We start from the raw sequence: 23,954 nt of genomic DNA, 5'->3' as shown, positions 1-23,954 counted from the left end.
AGGTTCCCTGCTCAGCGGGAGAGCCTGCTTCTCCCTCTCCCTCTGCCTGCTCTGCCTACTTGTGCTCTCTATCTCTCTGTCAAATACATAAATAAAATCTTTAAAAAAAAAAAAGACCCCTTTATTAAAGGGGTCTTACTGTGAGTTGAGCACCAAGTTCAGGCTTGTTGGCACCAACACGATTAAGACTCTCATGTGTAAGTAAGTGTGTCCCAGAGGGATCCAAAATAAAAGTTAAAGTTGTACTCGAAGAAGAAACCCTGAATCTGTCCTGGCAAGAAATAAATAGAGATTCTAGAGTTTTGTGCCATGCAATATAAAAGGGCTAATTTAGGGGCACCTGGGTGGCTCAGTCAGTTAAGCATCCAACTCTTGATTTCAGTTCAGGTCGTGATCTCGGGTCCACGCTTGGCACGGAGTCAGCTTGATTCTCTCTCCCTCTCCCTCTGCCCGTCCCTCCACTCTCTGTCTCTCTCTCTCTCTCTCTCTCTCTCTCAAAAATAAATAAATAAATCTTTTTTTAAAGGGCTAATTTAGATCTGAAAGCACAAAAAGAATGTTTTATAAATATACTGTTTCTATCACAAGAACTTAGTCTGGCCATCATCATCACTATTATTAATAACTTGTACTACTATGTGTCTTAAGTTGAACTTATTAATGAGAAATTTTAACGGCTGGTACGTTCTTTTGGAAGACATAGAAAACAGAATTTCGGTGCTACTGTGTTTGCTTTATCCTAATGCAGAATCAGCCATATCCTGGCAAGAGGTGATACAACATTCCAATATGGCATCTGTTTACACTTGACTTTAGGTAAACTTGTATCCCTGAAGCTCTCTAATGCTAGTGAATAGTTTAGTTGGAGAAGTTTATCCCTAGATATCTTTTCACAATTCACATGAGCCACTCACAGCCTTGATTGAGCTCTCTGTACCTCAACACTGTAGTGCCTCTAGTCAGCTCTGTCTGTGTTCTCCTTAACTTGCCTCCAATGGGATATGGATCCAGGGTTGAACTGTGTGACTTTGAACCAGCTAAGACTACAACTGTTTTGGAACACTCTCACAAAACACTTTGGTATTATAAGCACGTATCAAATGGAAGCAGCAGTGAAGCATGATTAGGAGCTAAAGCATTTCTCCATAATCTATGACAAAATGTATAATGCTAAGTAAATAAATCTCCTGCCTCCTTGGAGCAATATTGAAGGGGATTCAGTTCCTTGCAAGGCTTCTCTCTTAAATGTCAATTCTATTTTTTTAAAAATAGAGTTTGTGTTTTCATAGTTAAAATATGATCACTGTTGGGCGCCTGGGTGGCTCAGTTGGTTAAGCGACTGCCTTCGGCTCAGGTCATGATCCTGGAGTCCCGGGATCGAGTCCCACATCGGGCTCCCTGCTCGGCAGGGAGTCTGCTTCTCCCTCTGACCCTCCTCCCTCTCATGCTCTCTGTCTCTCATTCTCTCTCTCTCAAATAAATAAATAAAATCTTTAAAAAAAAAATATGATCACTGTTGAAATGTTTTTTAAAAGTAATTGTCTCTCCATCCTAAAGTAATTGTTATTAATGATTTTATGTATTTCTCTCCAGGATGTTACTACTCAAAGCTTGTTGCATGCGTTTTACCACAGTTGTTATTGTTTTTCACATATTTCATATACATGTAATACATATTTTATATATCTTATAAATATTTATAAATGATTAATATTTCTAAATACTAAATCTAATTTATAAATATTTATATATTTTATATACATATATTTTATATTTTCATTTACCATTAGATCAGATGTAAATGACTGTTTTTACATAACCTTTGTTTATATCATTTTTCAAATCCTGCAGAACACTCCATCACTACTGTCCATTTAGAGAATTCCAGAGTCATTACAAAGAGGGTTTTCTGTTCCCTCTTCCATCCTCTCTCCATCCCTCTTCCACCTTCTCCCCCTCCTTCCTCTCTTTTAACAACTCACACTATTCTTTGGAGAAAGCAATCTCCGTTGTGAGCCTCTGGGACAGCCCGGTTGAAACTCAGACTCAAGACTAAGGACTTCTGTGATTCAAAACATAAAAACATTTCAACCTTTCATGACCTTGGGGAAATAAACATGGATAGCTCCAATCTTAAATGTTTCCTTGAGCGCTGGTGTCACAGTGAGGTGACAGATGCCATTTACATTCAAGCACAGCATTCCACAGTTGGTAACATACTTTGTAGGGACACAGAGATAACCTCTGTGAAGTTGATCACTATTACTTCTGTCCCTCCTTAGTGTTTTTACTAAACTTTGTTGTTAGCCATCCAACATCCATTCACCTGATTCCACTTAGTTCCACCACTGCTTGTGTAAAGGGAGCTTCTCCACAGATAACAATGAGCTTGAGTGGAGTCATTCATTCATCCACAGACATATGGTGGACCGACTAGACTAACTTTATGTGTATGACATGAGGTCCGGTCAGAGTAACCAACCAATAAATTTTTAAATAAACTGTCAATAAACAAATGTTCACTGGGTGCCTACTATATACCAGGTACTAGGTTAGGTACTGGAATTAAATCATATTTTATTCTTCCTCAGAAAAATACAGAATTGGCTCTTGCCAAATGCAAGGCAACAGATTGAGCTTAAAAACCCAGCAGATACACTTTATGCAGGATGAAAACACCTACCTCACTGCTTTCTCTAACTTGGTATCCGTGTCTAATAGAGCCAGTAAATTCAGCCCTGTTGGTAAGGTAAAATATCTTGAGTAAAATTCAGACTGGGGAGGTACTATTAAACAGCAAGCCATAAAATAACTGTAAACCTGTTTATGAACTACCTTGAAAGTAATTTCAGGGTAGTAGAGAAGGAACTGATTACCAGGAACAGTAGCTGCCAGGATCTTTTACTCCTTATAAATGGGAGTCACCTTAGCAATCTTCACCAGCCTCCCACTGAGAAGAAAAGTAACTTGTATTTAAAGATTTATAATATCTACTTAAAGGTGACCTGGGATGGAATTTGCTACTTTTTTTTAACACCCAACTTCTCTGGGTCCATAATCACTGTGACACAGTGAATTCTACCAGCTCATCTTAAGTTGCCTTACAGGATGTATCAGTAAATGGTCTTTCAGTTTTCAAGGCCAATTCTAGTTAAAAAAAAAAAAAAAAAAAAATCCCATTGGCCCTGCCCTCAACTATCAAGAAGGTTCAGAAGGTTTCTAAAACACACTTTCAGGCCCTAAAGATTCAGTTAAGCATTTCAGTGTTAAGATGAAAGTGTCCCAGTTGCATAAATGCCAGTGCAGGGGGCCTGATGGCTAATGAACTGTCACGACCTTCCTTAGTAGTGGCAGCAGGATGGCACTCTACCACAGAGGTGACTTCTCCATAGGAGCAGGCATTCTGGCCAAAGGGAGTCTTAATGGTCCCTTTCAATCTAACTAGAGCAAGAGAGGAGGGCAAAGTCCTCTGATGACATACATAGCCACCATTTCCAAGACCTCTCCAGGTGGAAAAATTTCCTCCAAGATTGAGATAGTGTACAGCCGATGGTTATTTATACCTACATCCTCTGTTTCCTCAGGATGCAACAAGATATACTATTCAATTAGACACACTCTTGATTGATTAGACACACTTCTTTTTGTTTATAATCATGGTAGAAAATCAAAAATACCTGTTTTAGAAGTTACCTAAGATAAATACACTATGATTATGCCGTAATACAGAGTAAAACACTGAGCCCTCCTCACCTATTCAAACTTCTGTGTTAAAACAGACATAGATAGGGGGCGCCTGGGTGGCTCAGTCGTTAAGCGTCTGCCTTCGGCTCAGGTCATGATCCCAGGGTCCTGGGATCGAGTCCCATATCGGGCTCCTTGCTCCGCGGGAAGCCTGCTTCTCCCTCTCCCACTCCCCCTGCTTGTGTTCCCTCTCAGGCTGTGTCTCTCTCTGTCAAATAAATAAATAAATTCTTAAAAAAAAAAAAACAGAAATAGATAATCTAGGACAGTTTTCTGAGGAAGATTCTGGTTCTGATCATAGGTGCTCTGAAGCCCACTAAACCTATTGGATATGAGGACCCATTCAGGTGCATACCTTAGTTAGATTCCCGCTGGGCTGGGGGGTGGAAGTATTTCTATTGGATCCTGATTCTATCTGCTGCCCTCTTGGTTGTCCAAGCACATGGGTCTGCCCTACATAGTAATCCCTGTATCCAAGGTGCTTAGTAGCACTGATGACCTTTGAACTCTGCTCTTCATTTCTTCCCAAAAGTTTAGCTGCCCAAATTCATGTTTGTGAAAGATCCTAAAGTGTATTTATGTATCCATTGCTCCAAACATTCTAAAATTTGTTCTAAAGCCAATGGTTCTCTACCTTATTAAAAATGCATTTCAGAGTTGTGTCCTAAATAAATAAATATGGGAAAGGAAGATTAAAGGGAGCCTGTCACTACTAATTATGGACATCTGGTGACTTTAACCTCCAGGGATCAGTCCAGGCTAATCTGGCATTACACAAACCCCAGTGGTCAGGAAGGGCTCTAGTGGGTAAGCAGTAAAAACAACAAAAATATACACTTCAAAATGCTCTCCCACACCACAACTAGAATGAACTTGGTATGTTTTTCTAACTTCTCTGAGTTTCATATTTACATCTGCAAAATGGATATTAATAAAACTTTCCTCACTGGTTTCTGATGAGATTTAAAATACTGAGCAACAAATACAACACTTCTTATCTCTGTATTATGTCTAAGCCTGCCCTGTTCACTAATCTTAGGCTAGATTATTATCTGTAATCCAAGCACACTATTATTTTTCTTATCAAAATTTTTTATTATATATTAATTTGTTTACCTATTTATTATCTACCGTCCCCATTAGATTTCTGAGCTCTGCAAGGGCATACACTATAAACATAGTACCTATAATGTCCCCAATGATACTTAAGTGGCTAATCGGATAACTGAATCAAATAAATGAGTTAGGGTATTAACATTTTTTTTTTAAGATTTTATTTATTTATTTGAGAGAGAGAGAATGAGAGACAGAGAGCATGAGAGGGAGGAGGGTCAGAGCGAGAAGCAGACTCCCTGCCAAGCAGGGAGCCCGATGCGGGACTCAATCCAGGGACTCCAGGATCATGACCTGAGCCGAAGGCAGTCGCTTAACCAACTGAGCCACCCAGGCGCCCCGGGTATTAACATTTAACAGAAACAGTAACTGCTCTTAATATTTTCATATTACAAGATTATGGCCACTTGGCATACCATCTTATGAAAAATGTAGTTGTTTTGTTACTTGCTAAAATATTACACAGATCATCTAGAACATGATCAAATTCACCCGTATAATAGCTATACATTTCAGAATTCTTCAGACTGTCTTGGATAATTATATTCTTTTGTATTAATACCCCTTGTATATAAAAAGTAAACTTACAAGACCAAGTTAAATCTTATTTAAAAAGTCAGGGAAAAAAATTATGTAAGGTAACTCACTGGTTATATATACATATTTTTAAATATTTATTTAATAGATTTATTATTACATAATATTTAATAATGCTACATTATATATCATATATGTGTATTGCCTATAAAATGTATTATTATTACATTTAAATATAAACATATATTTATGTGTAAATACATATAAATGGTTACTAGTTATTTATATACTATACAGATATACTTATCAACTTTGTATTTATCTTCACTGCCTTTTCTTCTATAACTATCAAGGATTACTTATGAATTTAAATTTCTAAAATTCTAAATAAAAGATACTTGTTAATTTAATTTTAAAACTGTTCAAAAGACTACATTTTAGTATGCATTTAAAATTCATAAAATACTCCTTTGTCAGAGCATCTTTCTTTTCATTTATTTGGAAAATACAGTTAGCACAACGATAGAATCTTGGGGTCATTTATTTTCCCACGCTGTTCTCAGTATACTTCCTAAAAAGCAAAAACATTTCCACTTAAAAGCAACATTTCATTTTGATAAAGACCTTTGATACATGTTAAAAGAGTCCTATTCACTTGGATCTCAGAAGAATAGGACTTACTCTGTGCAATTGTGTATTACACATACATCTCAAGTCAGTGGTGATCAACTGGGCTAGGGGCACCTGCGGCAAAGCTCATACCATCCATATATCTAAAATCAAGCTCCAACCACACCGTTCCTCTCAACCATTCTGATAATCAAATGTAAAATTGCTTCCTGACTTCCTGGAGACATGCTTAGCACACTGACTAGAGATAACCACTTAGCAGTAGAAGGAATACTGGCAAATAACCTTTTATTGAGTATTTACCATCTGCCAAGACATGATTTAATCCTCATAAAAATTCCTGTTTTGTAGATACAATTATTATCTCCATTTGCAGAGGGGAAAAACCGTGGCCCAGAAAAAGAAGTGAGCTGTCTGAAGTCACACAGTTAATGGTGAGGAAATCCTAACCGGTGAACAGAGATTCTTATAAGACAACATGAGGAGAAATACTGTGACCCTGTCCTTCACAGAAGGAAGAACAACCTTAAATATTAGTCTGATTTAAAGTTGAGACCTAGAGGTTGAGCTCAGCTCTACCACCCACCAGCTGTGGCTTTCCGAAAGGAGCTGGTGGAGATCTACACAGATAGCTCACTTTGTAGATGGAGCAAATATAGAAGGTCTCCCGGCTGGACCACAGTGGGATGGGACCCCCCGTGCCGGGACTAGAGCCAGTTCGTTCTCCCACCCTGCTGATTCCTTTCACCGGAAGGGCTGGGGAGGCCACAGAGTGGAGTGGAGTTGAAACTCCTGCTTGATTGTGCCCACTGTGATTTTTAGGGTGAAACGGTAGCAGGGCAGTAGTAAACAAAATGCTTTTTAAGGTTAAAAGTGAAAAATGCAAACAAAGTACTTATTGGATCCCATGGAAACTAACACATAACGATACTGACCCACTAGTTTCTTCCTCTGCCCCATTACCAAACAAAATGAATGTAGTTGTGCTGGCAGCAACCTGTGTTTGAAAAACCAAATTCAAACAGACAAGTGAGCAAGTAGACAGATTCTGTTACCTTGATCCTTGAACCAGCCTGGATCTGCTGACTATCCAGCTCTTTCCGCATCTGTGAAATGGGCATAAAAAAGTATTGGCCTCATACGGCTTTTGTGACGTACACAAAGAGAGCTCTTAGAGCATCACATGGTGCATAACGAGTGCTCATTGTGTGGTTGTTGTTATGAAGTGGAAATCTCTTTGTATCTCTCACACGGACCAGAGCCTCTTACTTAAAGGATTTCTATCCACACTTTATTCATTTATTACATTTGTTTACATGTCATACTGTAAAAGTAGTATTTGCTCTCAGTGAAAAATTTAGAAAACATAAATGTAAAAGAATCATGTATGAGCACTGTTTTTGTTGCATTTTGATCTTTTAAAAATGCATACATTGTTATTTTTATAAAATTGGGATCATACAACTGTTTTGTATGCCTATTTTTAAATTTAATGTAATATGTCATGTATATTATATACATATATTATATATAATACAATTTCTCTAGATCATTAGGTATCTTTTGAAAACAAGAATGATTTGAAGCATGCACAGGGAGAGCGCCATGTGAGGCTACAGGCAGAGATTGGGGTGATGCTTGTACAAGCCAAGAGATGCCAGATTGCCACCAAACCCCCAGAAGCTGGGAGAGAGAGTGGAACAGATTCTTCCTCACGGCCCTGAGGAGGAACCAACCCTGACGACACCACACTTTGATCTTGACTTGCAGCCTCCAGACGATTTCAATTCAAGGATAAGAGAACATCCCAGGATGGCTTGAACTCCATCATGATAGGGCTTGCTAAGGGCGGAATGGATGAGGCATTGTCAGTGACTTCAGCTCTCGTCCATCACACATTCACTTTCCAAAGCACACCAACCAAGAAGGCAGATACTAAGTTAGCTTGTTCTTTATCTTCTGTCTTCTTGACAACCGAAACTGTTTTGTTTTTTTTTTTAAAGATTTTATTTATTTATTTGACACAGAGAGAGGGGTCACAAGCAGGGGAGCTGGAGAGGGAGAAGCAGGCTTCCCACCGAGCAGGGAGCCCGATGCGGGGCTTGATCCCAGGACCCCGGGATCATGACTTGAGCTGAAGGCAGACGTTTAACCGACTGAGCCACCCAGGCGCCCCTAACCGAAACTGTTTTTACAACTAGAAGATCAACCAACCAAACAAGCAAGCAAACAAACAAAACCAAGAATGGCCAGAGATCGGGAAGGTAACATCTGGATAATTTGGAAACCTTGATGGGGTTTTTGTGGCAGGGACCAGTTGCATTTGTTTTTACATGGAAAGGTGACTGTATTTTAAATTCCATCCCCTCCGTTTTTCTGCCTCTTCTGATGTGAATTAATAGCCATGAATGGTGTGTTGTCTTTCTGAACTTTTTAGTGTTTTCCATTGGTCTATCCTATAGAGGTTTTGCATATTTTTGGGCAGATTTCTGAATACTTGATATTTTCATTGATAATTGGTTTATTTAAATTATTTTACTTTGTTTTTTCCTTTTTTAATTTAAATTTAATTAGCCAACATATAGTACAACATTAATTTCAGATGTAGAGTTCAATAATTCATCAGTTTCATATAACACCCAGTGCTCATAACATCCCATGCCCTACTTAATGCCCATCCCCCATTTACCCCATCACTCCATCCACCTCCAGCAACCCTCAGTTTATTTCCTATAGTTAAGAGTCTGTGATGGTTTTCCTTCTTCTCTGTGACTTCCCATTCAGTTTGCTCTCCCTTCCCCTATGGTCCTCTGTGCTGTTTCTTATATTCCACATATGAATGAAACCATACGATAATTGTCTTTCTCTCATTGACTTATTTCGCTTAGCATAATACCCTCCAGTTCCATCCCCGGTGATGTAAATGGTAAGCTATCATCCTTTTTGATGGCTGAGTAATATTCCATGGTGTACATATACCACATCTTCTTTATCCATTCATCTGTCGTTGGGCATTTGGGCTCTTTCTACGGTTTGGCTATTGTGGGCATTGCTGCAATAAATATTGGGGTGTATGTGCCCCTTCAGATCACTATATTTGTATCTTTGGGGTAAATACCTAGTAATGCAATTGCTGAGCCAGAGGGTAGCTCTATTTTTCACTTTTTAAGGAACCTCCATACTGTTTTCCAGATTGGCTGCACCAGCTTGCATTCCCACCAGCAGTGTAGGAGGGTTCCCCTTTCTCTGCATCCTTGCCAACATCTGCCATTTCCTGACTTGTTAATTTTAGCCATTCTGACTGGTGTGAGGTGGTATCTCATTGAGGTTTTGATTTGTATTTCCCTGATTCTGAGCGATGTAGAGCATTTTTTCATGTGTCTGTTGGCCATTTGTATGTCTTCTTTCGAGAAATGTCTATTCATGTCTTCTGCTGATTTCTTCACTGGATTATTTGGTTTTTTGGGTGCTGAGTTTGATAAGTTCTTTATAGATTTTGGATATTAGCCCTTTATCTGATAAGTTATTTGCAAATATCTCCTTCTATCCCATAGGTTGCCTTTTGGTTTTGCTGACTGTTTCCTTTGCCGTGCAAAAGCTTTTTAACTTGATGAAGTCCCAATAGTTCATTTTTGCTTTTGTTTCCCTGCCTTTGGAGATGTGTCTAGCAAGAGTTGCTGCAGCCGAGGTCTACGAGATTGTTGCTGTGTTCTCCTCTAAGATTTTGATGGATTCCTGTCTCACATTTAGGTCTCTCGTCCATTTTGAGTTTATCTTTGTGTATGGTGTAAGGAAATGGTCCAGTGTCATTCTTCTACGTGTGGCTGTCCAATTATCCCAATGTCATTTGTTGAAGAGACTGTTTTTCTTTTGGATTTTCTTTCCTGCTTTGTCGAAAATTAGTTGACAATAGAATTGAGGGTCCATTTCTGGGTTCTCAATACTGTTCCATTGATCTCTGTCTGTTTTTGTGTCAGTACCATGCTGTCCTGATGATTGCGGCTTTGTAATAGAGCTTGAAGTTCAGACTCGTGATGCCACCAGCTTTGGTTGTCTTTTTCAACATTCCTCTGGCTATTCTGGATCTTTTCTGGTGCATATAAATTTTGGGATTATTGCTCCAGCTCTGTGAAAAATGTAAATGGCATTTTGATAGAGATTGCATTGAATGTGTAGACTGCTCTGGGTAGCCTAAGACATTTTACTAATATTTCTTCTTCAAATCCATGAACATGTAATATTTTTCCATTTCTTTGTGTCTTCCTCAATTTCTTTCATAAGTGTTCTTTAGTTTTTCGAGTATAGATCCTTTTCCTCTTTGGTTAGGTTTATTCCTAGGGATCTTATGGGTTTTGGTGCAACTGTCAATGGGATCAATTCCTTAATTTCTCTTTCTTCTGTCTCATTGTTAGTGTATAGAAATGCAACTGATTTTTTTAAAAATCATATTGATCACTTTATTTAATATCAATCTATGTTCAGGAAAGGCTGGATAGCAAAACATTTAGGTTTATTTGCGGTTTCCTTTTTTTTTTATTATTATGTTGTATCACCATACATTACATCATCAGTTTTTGATGTAGTGTTCCATGATTCATTGTTTGCGTATAACACCCAGTGCTCCATTCAGTACGTGCCCTCTTTAATACCCATCACCAGGCTAATTCATCCCCCCACCCCTCTCCCCTCTAGAACCCTCAGTTTGTTTCTCAGAGTCCATCATCTCTCATGGTTCATCTCCCCCTCCGATTCCCCCCCCTTCATTCTTTCCCTCCTGCTATCTTTTTTTTTAACATATACTGTATTATTTGTTTCAGAGGTACAGGTCTGTGATTCAACAGTCTTATACAATTCACAGCGCTCACCATAGCACATACCCAACTGATTTCTGTGCATTGATTTCATATCCTGTCATGTTGCTGAATTCCTATATGAGTTCTAGCAATTTGGTGGTGGAGTCTTTTGGGTTTTCTACACAGAGTATCATGTCATCTGTGGAGAGTGAGTGTTTGACTTCTTTTTTGCCAATTCAGATGCCTTTTATTATTTTGTTGCTGTTGTTGTCTGATTGCTGAGCCTAGGACTTCTAGTACTATGTTGAACAACAGTGGTGAGAGTGGACGTCCCTGCTGTGTTCTTGACCTTAGGGGAAAAGCTCTCAGTTTTTCCCCATTGAGAATGATATTCTCAGTGGTCTTTTCATAGATGGCTTTTATGATACGGAGGTATGTTCCCTCTAACCCCACGCTGTGAGGAGTGTTAATCAAGAACGAATGCTGTACTTTGCCAAATGCTTCTGCATCTATTGAGAGGATCATATGGTTCTTATCCTTTCTTTTATTAAAGGGATGCATCAGGTTGATTGATTTGTAGATGATGAACCACCCTTGCATCCCAGGAATAAATTCCACCTGGTTGCGTGAATAATCCTTTTAATGTACTGTTGGATCCTATTGACTAGTATTTTGGTCAGAATTTTTGCACCCATTTTCTTTCTTTTTTTATTGTTATGTTAATCACCATACATTACATCATTAGTTTTTGATGTAGTGTTCCATGATTCATTGTTTGTTCATAACAGCCAGTGCTCCATGCAGAAGTGCCCTCTTTAATACCCATCACCAGGCTAACCCACCCTCCCATGCCCCTCCCGCCCAGAACCCTCAGTTTGTTTTTCAGAGTCCATCGTCTCTCATGCTTCGTCTCCCCCTCCGATTTCCTTCATTCCTCCCCTCCTGCTACCTTCTTCTTCTTCTTTTTCTTCAGATATATTGCATTATTTGTTTCAGAGGTACAGATCTGTGATTCAACAGTCTTGCATCCATTTTCATCAGGGATATTGGTCTGAAATTCTTTTCGTTGGGGTCTTTGTCTGATTTGGGGATCAAGGTAATGCTGGCCTTATAGAACGAGTTTGGAAGTTTTCCTTCCATTTCTGTTTTTGGAAACCACTTCAGAAAAATAGGTATTAATTCTTCTTTAAATGTCTGGTAGAATTCCCTTATGAGCCCATCGGCACAGGACTCCAGAAAGCTAATTGCACAAACTTGCCTTGCTCACTGAGACTAGACTGTTTTCGGCCCTGTGTTTGGCCTGTGCTGCGCCTTCTGCCAGAAAATCCCCTGTATCAACCAACTTCCCCCACTCCTATCCCATCATCATCTAAGGATCCTTGCTACTCCATGTCTGGTCCCAACACAGAGCTCACATGGAGGCCGTGCTGAGTTTCAGCTCCACAGCCTGAGGAATCTGAATCGTTCTGTGACAAGGTCTCCAAGGATTCCTATGCTCTTTAAACTGTGAAAGCACCATCGGTAACTCCTCCTCATCTATCAGTATTCAGCTCAGAGGCCTCCTCCTCCGGAGAGCCCCCTTGCCCTGCCACCCCACCCCAGCCTGCAGCAGGGACAGTTAGAGAGGCGGGATGGCCCAGCAATGAGGGCACATGCCACCTTCAGGAGCACTTTCAGGCCCCGAGCCTCTCTCCTGCTGCCTGTGACTCTGTGGGAGGCCACGTAGTATTTGTCGTGGTTCCCAATGGTAGCAGCGTCGGCTCCATCAGGTAGGACGTGCGTCCCCTTGGAAATCCTCCCCCTGCACTCCAGCCCCTCCCGAAGCTGCCCTTGGGGTCCCTGTTGTGGGAGCAGCTGGGAGGTGAGACCACCTGCTCACGAGGGCCGTCAGGGACAGTGGAAACCCGGCGGGAGCCCAAATGGACAGGCCTAGTCCACGCCGCACTCCTCAGAAAGCGGGCTCCCCACTGCGCGCAATGGGTCCATGCCTTGCTGACTCTCCTCAGGGCCCCACGCAGAGATTTTTCTAAGGGTTCCTTGAGGACGCCCAGACAACACACAGTGATCTTACAGAAGGTGGGAGTCTTTCTTCCTGCCTCTCCTCTGACCCCCCAACTGCCCCAACACAGCCCCGATCTGTCCTCCCCCTCCATCTCCATGACGACCACCCCAGTGCCAACCCCCAGTGCTCCATGCAGACCCCGTGAGCCCCCTCCCAGAATCCAGTCCCGTCTCCCCCTCCCTCCCCTTGTTGCCTTGTCCCCAAAGCCATGCAGATCTGAGCAGAACACACATCACAGCCGTGCCCAGCCACCACCCCCTGTCTCCAGGTCTACACCCGCCCCGGGTGTCTCTACCCTGCACGAGGGAGAACTCTGTGCAGGGGCCCTGCTGCCTGCCCCCTTCCCTCTCACCTGTGCCCTGTTTCCCCAGCCCCGGCAGCACAGCCCTGCCTCGGCCTTTATACTCCTGTGCTCCCTGCCTGGAACATTCTGCCCCCCTGCCCTCCCAGACCACCTCCCGTCACCTACATCTCAGCCTGAACATCCCCTCTGGGTGTGGCCTCTGACCCCGGTAGCCATCACCCTACTCGAAATCTCTGCAGAGCAGAGATTGCTACTCCTTGTCCCCTTGTCCTTGATTCCCTGGCCTTGCCCCTCACTAGGACAGAAGCTCTGGGGGTCCACAGGCCTCACTGGGTTGTTGTTTACATCACTGCACCCCACCAACCAGAACAGCACCAAAGAAATCTTAGAAGCTACAGAGATACTCACTATATATGTGGATGGGAATGAAGGCAAATAACACACACAGGCACACTTTGGATCAAAGAGAGTCACGAGTGTGTGTCCTTCTCTAAATTGCTCCCGAACCCCTTTCTGCCTGCTCTGTGCCCAAGGCTTACTCGCCTGCCTGCTCTCCAGGCCTTCTGGGGGCTGCCCTGCACCAGCAGTCCATGGAGGCCCGGGTGGCAGAGGGGGGCACTTTGCAGGGGGACAGCCCCCCTCTGAGCTCAGCAGATGCCACTTCCCTGTCTCCCCTCCAGGACTGGGGTGGGACCGCCTACCCCTGTGGATGGAGGCTGGGAGCCCCCTCCTTGGTCCTGCCCTCCTCCCTGCTGCAGCTGGGGACTGTCCCCTGGCCTCCTCCTCCGCACCGTGTGGGAGAAGCGCTCCTGCCTGGGATCTTCCCTGGTCCATCAGGCACTCTGTCCTCTGTGCAGAAGATCAAGGAGCCTGTCCTCTCGAGATTTACACATTGCACACACACGTTTTTTCGTGTCAGTAATTTATTGATCTACAAGCAATTTTTTAAATTCTCAATTCTATTTTTACATTTTCAGGTACTCACAAAACAACTACAGTAGTCTAGATTCTGCATCCTGGGGTGTGTGCGTGTGCACACGTCCACGTGCATGGGTGTGTATGCTTGTCATCGGGAGAAAACTTTGTATTTTGACTGCATAAAATTCATAAATGTTAAACAACAAAGAGTATTTTAAACAAAACAACAAAGACTAAGAAGAAAAAAAAATTGCAGAACAAGGAAGAAATGGTTGCAAATTCCTAAGTTTTCCTATCTATAAATTTAAGACTAAACTAATGCAATGAATTCAGGACTAAAATATGAATTTAGAACTAAAATGTGGATTTACGACTAAAATTTGAATTTAGGACTAAAATATGAGTTAGGACTAAAATTTAATTTAGGACTACACTAACTATTTTATACAGTTTGAGTGGGATGTTTTGTTTAAGTTTTTCTCTCTCTCTCTTTTTAAGGCAATTACATTTTATTCACATAAATACTGAGTTATTTCTGCGGAACTGTAACCCTAGTCCTAGAGCACAGAAATGGTCTTGTTTGAAAGTCTCTCTCCATGTCCACGATAGAGGATGTCTTCAGTCCCAGTGGCATTAATTTAAATCCGACCACCATACCTACAGCATAGAGTTCTAAAGCGTCCAGCGGGGAAGCTATGTATTCATGACAATGTGGATGAAGCTCTAGTTACACAGTCCACGATGGGGTTCCACCGGTATCCTGCGGAGAGTCACTGTGGCGTCAGTTCCGAAATAGTAGCCGTTTCACTAGAGAGAGAGCCATCAGATGTTCTTCACGGGGCTCCGCGCAGATGCTGAGCCAGGCTTTGGCTACTCAGAGCCCAGCTGCCCTGAGCCCGGTCACCCTTGCAGGCGACTCCGGGTCCCGGGGCCCTCACAGTGGGCCTTCCATCGCCCCTGGGGGCCCGATGACCCCGGGGACCCCCTGACACTTCCCAGCCTGCGTGGGCTGTGGGCGGAGCAGCAGGACCAAGAGGGTCCCTCAGGACAGGCCGGCAGCTGGACTCCACACCGGCTAGCATCCGCCTCAAGCGATCATTCTCTTTCCTTAGCTCCTGGAACTCCCTCTCTCTGGGTGCAGCTCCCACCCAGCTCTTCGTGGCTCTGTCCTGATGGAAGAGGACCAGCTTGCGATAGTAGGAGGTGGTTCTCTCCAGCTCCTTGGTCAGGTCTTGGGCCATCTTCTTGTAGAGGTTGCGAATCCGGCACGTGACGTTCATTTCTCTGTACATGCTGGCCAGTTTCTTCTTCATTTCCAAGCACTGAGCTTCCGCTTGAAACACTTTTCGGTGAAGTTGCAGGATGTATTGGTCCTGTTCATCCAGGGGGTTCTGAAGTTTCAGCTTCAGCGGCTGAATCTCCCTGTCCAGCTGTGAAGTTTCCTTCTGCGAAGAGGCTTCCTGGGTTTGCAGGCTGCGGATTTGTCGTGTCAGCTCCGCGATCTCTCGCCTTCCTGCCCACAGTCGTCTGGCTCTGTGTTGCTGTTCCCCTTCGGGACTTGGAGGGGACCCAGGGCGGCCAGTATCCTCAGGGACGCCCTTCAGATCCACTGCTGCCCGATGGGCGGGCTGATCGCCATTTCCTGCTCCCCTCTTTGGCTGGACTCCCCGGGTCCCGGCGCCGGCGTGCTCTGCAGGGAGGTCAGGCGGGGGGACGGCCTGCAGCCCGGGTCCGGCCCTGGACGGGGACTGGCTGGCTTGATCTTTCGGGACCGGCTCCACGCATGCCTTCGACGGCTCCAGCCTTTCTTCCCCCTCCTTCTCCTGCCCTTTCTGCCTCCATCGCGAAACTTCTTGGTTGAGCGGTTCGGGTCCTTCTGGAAAAGGAGTGTTTTCACTCCGATCCTTCGTTCTTTTCGTCAGAAGCTGTTCTCCATCCTTCTCCGATGTTCTGAGGATGGGTTTTCCCCCAGGGACCTGGGGCAGGTCAGGAGGCTGGCACAGTTCCTTCAGTGCATTCCTCAGAAAGTTGACAGTGTCCCTATCCACCAACCTGCTCAGTTCTGTGTTCATTGCCGACAAGCACAGGGCTTGTAACAAGGGAGGACTGGCCACCACCGCGGGCGGCCTGAGGGCGGCCTCGGCTTGTGTGGTTGGGCCACTCTCCTCACGGTCTGCTCCACACACTTCGGGGTGGGCAGAGGCCCCGTGGCCCAGCGCCTTCGCGCTTCTTCGAGTGAGTCGTCTCTTCACTAGGAGAACCAGCAACACAGTCCATACGAGCACTGCCCAGGGCAACACGGGGAGACTCGGGCTGTGTCCCCAGCTTCCAGAAATCAGCAGCAGCGCGCCCCGCAGGTGCTCCAACACCAGCTGGCAAGTGGATCCGGCGGCCGAGAGGGGGCCCTCCATGGCTGCGTCGGGCTCCACAGCCCTGTCTCCAAGTGCCAGAGTCCTGTGGCCGCAAGTGACCACTCAGAAACCTGTGGAGAGTTCCACCTATGAGGTCAGCCAGTGCCTGGCAACCAGGGCAGAGCAGTTGGGCTGGGGGAGGGGAGGCCAGCCAGGTTCTTTTAAACTTTTTTTTAATTTTAATTCAATTAGCAAACATATAGTACATCATTAGTTTCAGATGTAGAGTTCAGCTATCATTAGTTGCATATAATACCCAGTGCTCATCACATCAGGTGCCCTCCTTAATGCCCATCACCCATTTATCTAACCCCCAACCCCACATCCCCCCCAGGATCCCTCAGTTTGTTTCCTATAGTTAGGCATCTCTTGGTTTGTCTCCCTCTCTGATTTCTTTCCTTTCAGTTTTCCCTCCCTTTTATGATCGTCTGCACTGTTTCTTATATTCTACCTATGAGGGAAACCATATGATAATTGTCTTTCTCTGACTGACTGATTTCATTCAGCATAATACCCTCTAGTTGCGTCCACATTGATGTAAACGTTATTGATAATTTATTTAAATTTCATTTTGAAACTCTTTGTCACTGCTATACAGAAATACCATATGTATCTCTATATCTACACTATATATAGAAATATATCCAAAGAAGACACAGGAATGGCTAACAGACACATGAAAAAATGTTCAACATCATTAGCCATCAGGGAAATTCAAGTCAATACCACATTGAGATACCACCTCACACCAGTTAGAATGGCAAGAATTGACAAGGCAAGAAACAACAAATGTTGGAGAGGATGTGGAGAAAGGGGAACCCTCTTACACTGTTGGTGGGAATACAAGTTGGTACAGCCACTTTGGAAAACAGTGTGGAGGAGGTTCCTCAAAAAGTTAAAAATACAGCTACCCTATGACCCAGCAATCGCACTCCTGGGTATTTACCCGAAAGACACAGGTGTAGTGAAAAGAAGGGCCCTATGCACCCCAATGTTCATAGCAGCAATGTCCACAATAGCCAAACTGTGGAAAGAGCTGAGATGCCTTTCAACAGATGAATGGATAAAGAAGATGTGCTCCATATATACAATGGAATATTACTCAGCCATCAGAAAGGGTGAATACCCACCATTTGCATCAACATGGATGGGACTGGAGGAGAATATGCTGAGTGAAATAAGTCAAGCAGAGAAAGTCAATTATCACATGGTTTCACTTATTTGTGGAACATAAGGAATAGCATGGAGGACATTAGGAGAAGGAATGGAACAATGAAGTGGGGGAGATCAGAGAGGGATTTGAACCATGAGAGACTGTGGACTCTGCGAAACAAGCTGAGGGTTTTAGAGGGGAGGGGGGTGGGGGGATGGGTTAGCCTGGTGATGGGTATGAAGGAGGACACGTACTGCATGGAGCACTGGGTGTTATATGAAAACAATGAATCGTGGAACACTACATCAAGAACAAATGAAGTATGGTGACTAAAGTAACATAATAAAATAAAATAAAATAAAATAAAATAAAATAAAATAAAAATAAAGATGATAAAGAAATCTGGGAGGAGAGGTGACTGCATTGAGTATCTGCAGAGTGTTCCAAAACCCATGATTCCTCCAAATGATGCAGATGCACACAGACACCAAGCCATCAGATGGCTCTTTATGTGACACATCAAGGAGTGAACAAAACGACAGCTGATTTAGGAATCAGGATTAGAAAGCAAGGGTTGACTCTGCAACTTGCACTCTTAACTGCTACTCTGTACGACCTCGTAACCCTGCTGAAACCAACTTCCCTGAAAATACAAATTACCTATGAGAGATTATCAAAGTTTCTATATGCCAGTGAAGATTTTTCTTTTGCTTGAAAATGAGCGCTTTATTAAACATAGTTATTTTGACAGGATGATATCATGAAATCTTAATATGTGACTATTTCTCCTTGAATTTTTCTCTTTCTCCTTCAAAACTGTTCTACCTCCTCACTTATTTATTTACTTATTTATTTTTTTTAGAGAGAGAAAAAGAGAGAGAGCAAGTTGGAGGGTGGAGAGGTAGAGGGAGAGAGAGCATCTCCAGCAGATTCCCCGCTGAGCACAGAGCTCGACATGGGGCTTGACCTCACGACTCTGAGATCACAACCTGAGCCAAAATCAAGAGTCGGACGCTTAACCAACTGAGCCACCCAGGTGCCCCCTACCTCCTCCCTTTAGAGAAGATAAAAGGTGTGAGATTTTTCAAAGATTAAGCCCTTGTGGGAGTTGCAAATAAAACACTAGATGCCCAGTTAAACTTGAATTTCAGATAAATGACAAAAGATTTTTTTAATATAAATATGTTCCATATTTGTCATGGGATCTACTTATGATAGAAAATGATTTGTTGTTTGTCTGAAATTCAAATTTAATCAAGCAGCCTTTATTTTTATATGATAAACCTGGCAACTCTGTCCTTGGGAAAACCTGGATAGTTTATGAAGGAAGTAAAAGGAAAGAAAATTCACACAACAGGCAGGGTGTCTTAGAAAAAACAGAAGGGAGGGTGTCTAGGCAGAAGAAACCATGAACAGCTTGGAAAAAGACTCCAATGTCCAAAGAAGGAGCAGAAGACTGCCAGCCCCAAAGCCTGTGAGGACAGATGGCCCTGGACCAGCTGTTGCCCATCTCCTGTTGTTATCAGAGCGCTGCTACAACTCTAAGTTAAAACCAAGATACAGCTGAAAAGCCCGAATCAGAAGCCTGGGCCAAAATGAAGGCATTGTGGATAAAGAGGAAAGCTATTACACAGGAAAAAATACAGATACCCAGTGGTTTTTATTGAAGAAAATGAATACTACAACTTATAAGGCCCAGAATAGCTTAAGAATTCTTTTCTTCAGGGCGCCTGGGTGGCTCAGTTGGTTGAGCGACTGCCTTCGGCTCAGGTCATGATCCTGGAGTCCCGGGATCGAGTCCCTGCTCGGCGAGGAGCCTGCTTCTCCCTCTAACCCTCCCCCCTCTCATGTACTCACTCTCTCTCTCTCTCTCTCTCTCTCTCATTCTCGCTCTCTCAAATAAATAAATAAATCTTAAAAAAAAAAAGAATTCTTTTATTCATATATGACTGAAGCTGAAGCAGAATTACACCTGCAGGTGAAGGCTTTTATCAGACCAAATTCCAAACAACAAATGTGAAATACTAATTGACTGCCATGTGCCCTGCCCTGTACTACAAACCAGGCATACTGAGATAAGAAACACACAAGCCCTGCCTTTCAGGCATTTATGGGCTGGTGAGCAAAAGCAACAGGTCAAGAAGCAATTTCAACACTAGAGTTTTCTATATATAATGCAAGTTGTCAGAGGAGGACAGGATTAACTGTCTAGGAAATGACAGGGAAAACTTCACAAAGGAAATTGCTCCAGAGAGAGGTCTTTAAAGAACAAGCTGGTATTTGCCAAGAGGACCGTGTTGAGAAGGACAGTCCCTCTGAGGTATGTCTGATATTTCTGGAACATGCAATGGCCAGAAGAGAAAGGAAAAAACAAAAGGCTGAAGCCAGATCGTAATAACACACAAGTGCTTCCCAAACTTTATTGTATGCTCCAATAATCTAGGGATCTTGTTAAAACACAGTTCTAGTTTAATAGGTAAGGTATGAAGTGCAGCTTCTAAGATTCTGCCTTTCTAACAAGCTGCCAGATGACGCCAATGCTGCTGGCCTGAGAATCATCCTTGGAGTAGTAAGTCTGAATGCCATGCTTTGGATCTTGAATCTTTTCCTGCAGACACCGGAGAGCCATCTTGTGGCTTCTCTAGCCTGAAACTGACTAGAATTCAAAAGAGCTAGAAGCAGGCACTAGACTCTTCCTACAGGCCAGGAAAGAAATGCCTAAAAAAAAAAAAAAAAGGGCGCCTGGGTGGCTCAGTTGGTTAAGCGACTGCCTTCGGCTCAGGTCATGATCCTGGAGTCCCTGGATCGAGTCCCGCATCGGGCTCCCTGCTCGGCAGGGAGCCTGCTTCTGCCTCTGACCCTCCCCCCTCTCATGTGCTCTCTCCCTCTCATTCTCTCTGTCTCAAATAAATAAATAAAATCTTTAAAAAAAAAAGAAATGCCTAAACTGGAGACACTGAAGATACGAAGAAGAGGATGAATTTAGTCATGTTGCAAAGCTAAAATGGACATGCGTTGGTACTCAGTGTAGGCACAGATAAGGGAAACAGAAGATGATGGCTAAGCTACATTATTTTTTCACAACTGTACGGTATGATTTGAGGTTAACACTCATTTAGCATTTGGGATGTCTTATCATGATTCATTGCAGCACCTTTTTTTTTTTAGAGAGAGTGCACATGAGCAGTGGGGAGGGGCAGAGGGAGAGGGAGAGAGAGAATCTTAAGCAAGCTCCATGCTCAGCACACAGCCAGACGGAGCCAGACGTGAGGCTCGATCTCAAAACCCTGAGATCATGACCGAGCCAAAACCAAGAGTCGGACGCTTAACTGACTGTGCCACCCAGGTGCCCCCACTGTAGCACCCTTTTAAACACAAGATACAGCTTTAAATGAAGAATTAAGGTTTAAATGTATTTTGTGGATTCAGCCACATTATTGTAAGATCACTCCTGATAGGGGCACCTGGGTCGCTCAGTTGGTTAAGCGTCTGCCTTTGGCTCAGGTCATGATCCCGGGGTCCTAGGATCGAGCCCCGTATCAGGCTCCCTGCTCTGCGGGAAGCCTGCTTCTCCCTGTCCCTCTGTGTGCTCTTGCTCTCACGCTCACTCTTGCTCTCAAGTAAATAAATAAAATCTTTAAAATATAAAAAATAAAAAGATCACTCCTGATACATGTCCAGTCTTTCCAGATAGAATGTAAACTCCTCTCGGGCAGGCACTGGCTTCATTGTGTCCCCCAGCACGGAACATGTGCCCTGTAAATAAAACTTCTGTGTTCTATTGCTATGCAGACATCCCATTCCTGATCAAACCGTACTTCACAAATATGAAAGCCTGGGAAAATTCCAAAGCATCAGCCTCCAAAGAGTTTCCTCATTTATTTTCCCTCTTCTCTTTTTAAAAATCTGAAATAATAAGAGATTTCAATGCCAATACCGAAACTAAGAGCTCATTCATTTCTCAAGTTCCGGAATAACATCCTGAGGTAGAGATCCCGGTGGGCCTTCCTAATGACTGATTAGAGTTCTTTTCTTTACCTCCTACTGATGATTACTTGTTTTGATATCACGGATTGCTTAGCATGTTGACTTCACACCTGCGTTAATTGTTTTCTCCTGTTAGAATCTGATTTTTCAATGTGTTAAAATTTAACTAAGCCAGTGGTTCTCAGCCCTGGCTACATATTAGAATCACCGAGGATCTTTTTTAAATGTCTGGGCTCCACCCTGCAGAGATTATAATTTAACTGGACTGAAGTGGATTCCAAGTACCAGGGAGGTTGAAAAGCTTCCCAGGTGGTTCTAATGTACAGCCAAGGCTGAGAACTACTGAGTTAAGCAAACCTTAATGAGGATGTTCCTGGGCACCTGGGTGGCTCAGTTGGTTAAGTGTCTGCCTTCTGCCTAGGTCATGTTCTCAGGGTTCTGGGATTGAGTCCCTCATCGGCCTCTCTGCTCAGCAGGGAGTCTGCTTCTCCATCTCCCTTTGCTCCTCCCCCTACTCATGGGCACATTCTCTCTCTCAAATAAAATCTTTTTAAAAAATGGGGATGTTCCCATAATTCAGGATCCAAACCACAGTCCATCCAAGAAGAAAATAAGTGAAAACTCTGATAATATTCACCTACGTTTGTCTAAAGCAGTATCACCTATCAGGAGCACCAATTAGAATGGGGAAGGAGTCCAAACAAGGTGGTATGAAGTCTATATAGAAAGGTGCTAAAATAGAGCTTAGACTTGATGGTTAAAAACAAAGAACAGTATTATTTTCCTGGTTATGTAACACTGAAGAGTTATTGTCTGCATCTCAGTTTTCTCATCTATTAGCACACATAAATCTTCTTCATGAAGTTGTTAAGTAGGTTTAATGAAAGCCCTGTATTAATATGCTTACAAAAGAGTTTGCTCCTGTTTCAACTCCTTTTGAGATTCTTACATCACTCTGGGCATGCTATTTTTCTTTTTTGCCACATTCTTGGCATTTGAAAGACTATTTTAAACCAGTTACTCTAAGCCATTTGCAACTTAATTTTATTTTTCTAATGAGTACTTTTCAAATGTGTAGCATGATATGAATGATGGCATTATTCTGTACTTTTGTGGTATCTTCATCTCATGTATAGATTTTAAATAGGTTTTTTTTTTTTGTTTTTTTTTTTTGCAAGGTGTCTACATCAATGAGGAACTGCTGACCAACAAAAGAATATCCAACACCTCCAACATTTGTGCCCACTGTTATGGGCCACTAAACACCAAGAGTCATTGTGCAGGCTGATCATTTGGCAAAGTAGCCTACAGTTTTGTCCCTGAGGCAGCCAGCACCTTGCTAGAGACCCACCCAACACAGTAAGCCAGAGCTCAAGCGCCTCAGCCAAAAGGCTGATCTTACAGAGGCAGGAGGGCAGGTACAGCCCAGTGTCCAACGGTAATAGTCCGGTCCAGGTTCTCAAGAGGAGGCCCAGGAGGGTTCTAATTGGGTGAGGGAATACAGTAATTCCTCACCACCAAAAACAATAGCCAAGTTGTGAAATAACGTGGTTTTATGTTTTTCTATTAAATCATTAATCCCATTCTTTGAAAATTCTGTTAGGTTCCATCCTCTTACAAAAATAGGAGGTGTGTGTGATTTTCATAGCCACAAGCTCAGATCTGCAAATATAGAAATTTTTCTGAAATAATTTCTGTCATAGCCTTTCATGCTTCCTGATAACAAATTGAATCTAGTCACTTCTAAGTAAATTCAACAACCTCAGTAACTTCTTAGGTTTTTCATTATAATACTCAATCATATTATGGATTTGCCTCTTCTTTCTCTACAGGGTTGATTCTATCTTAAGTGTTTACATAGTAATGCAGTATCTTGAGAAAACATCTCTGCGGTTGTCCAGAGTTGACATCCACTGATATATACCATCATAATATCTGGTTCTTAGTGTTGCTACACTTCAAAATGGGCTTGCACTCATCTGGTCTCAGACTGATTAACCCATGCCACCACTTATAGTTGCATCCCCTTGTCATGACCTTGAGAATCCTTTGGATATCCAGATTTCTCTCTCAATAAAATATGCATCCTTGTTTGGGACATGAGAAATGTCAGTGTTTACTGCTTCACATCATCCCTGGGATATGGTACAGTTAGGATCTGTCGTCAAGCCCTCCCATGTTGAGTGGCCTAAGAATCTTTGTGATATCTCTCCTTTCCAGCCACTCAGATGGGAAATAGAAGACATCCTATTCAGAGTAGATTATGCTGTAGGAATAAATTATACCCAAAATATCAGTAAAA

The 23,954-nt window shown here is 42.9% G+C and overlaps 1 long non-coding RNA gene across 1 annotated transcript in view; it reads right to left on the bottom strand.

The window, feature by feature from the left end:
- The window catches only part of LOC129046044 (uncharacterized), a 334,546-nt gene that overhangs the window by 230,492 nt on the left and 80,100 nt on the right, over positions 1-23,954 (bottom strand). The window contains exon 4 of the long non-coding RNA XR_010407858.1: positions 7,080-7,130. This is a non-coding gene — a long non-coding RNA (uncharacterized LOC129046044). The remainder of the gene's footprint in view (positions 1-7,079; positions 7,131-23,954) is intronic.

The sequence above is a fragment of the Mirounga angustirostris genome, unplaced genomic scaffold (genome assembly GCF_029215605.1).
Source record: "Mirounga angustirostris isolate CCGP_5_RB_7025 unplaced genomic scaffold, mMirAng1.0.hap1 SCAF_15, whole genome shotgun sequence".
NCBI classification, from domain to species: Eukaryota; Metazoa; Chordata; class Mammalia; order Carnivora; family Phocidae; genus Mirounga; species Mirounga angustirostris.
This window is presented reverse-complemented; position numbering and strand designations above follow the sequence as displayed.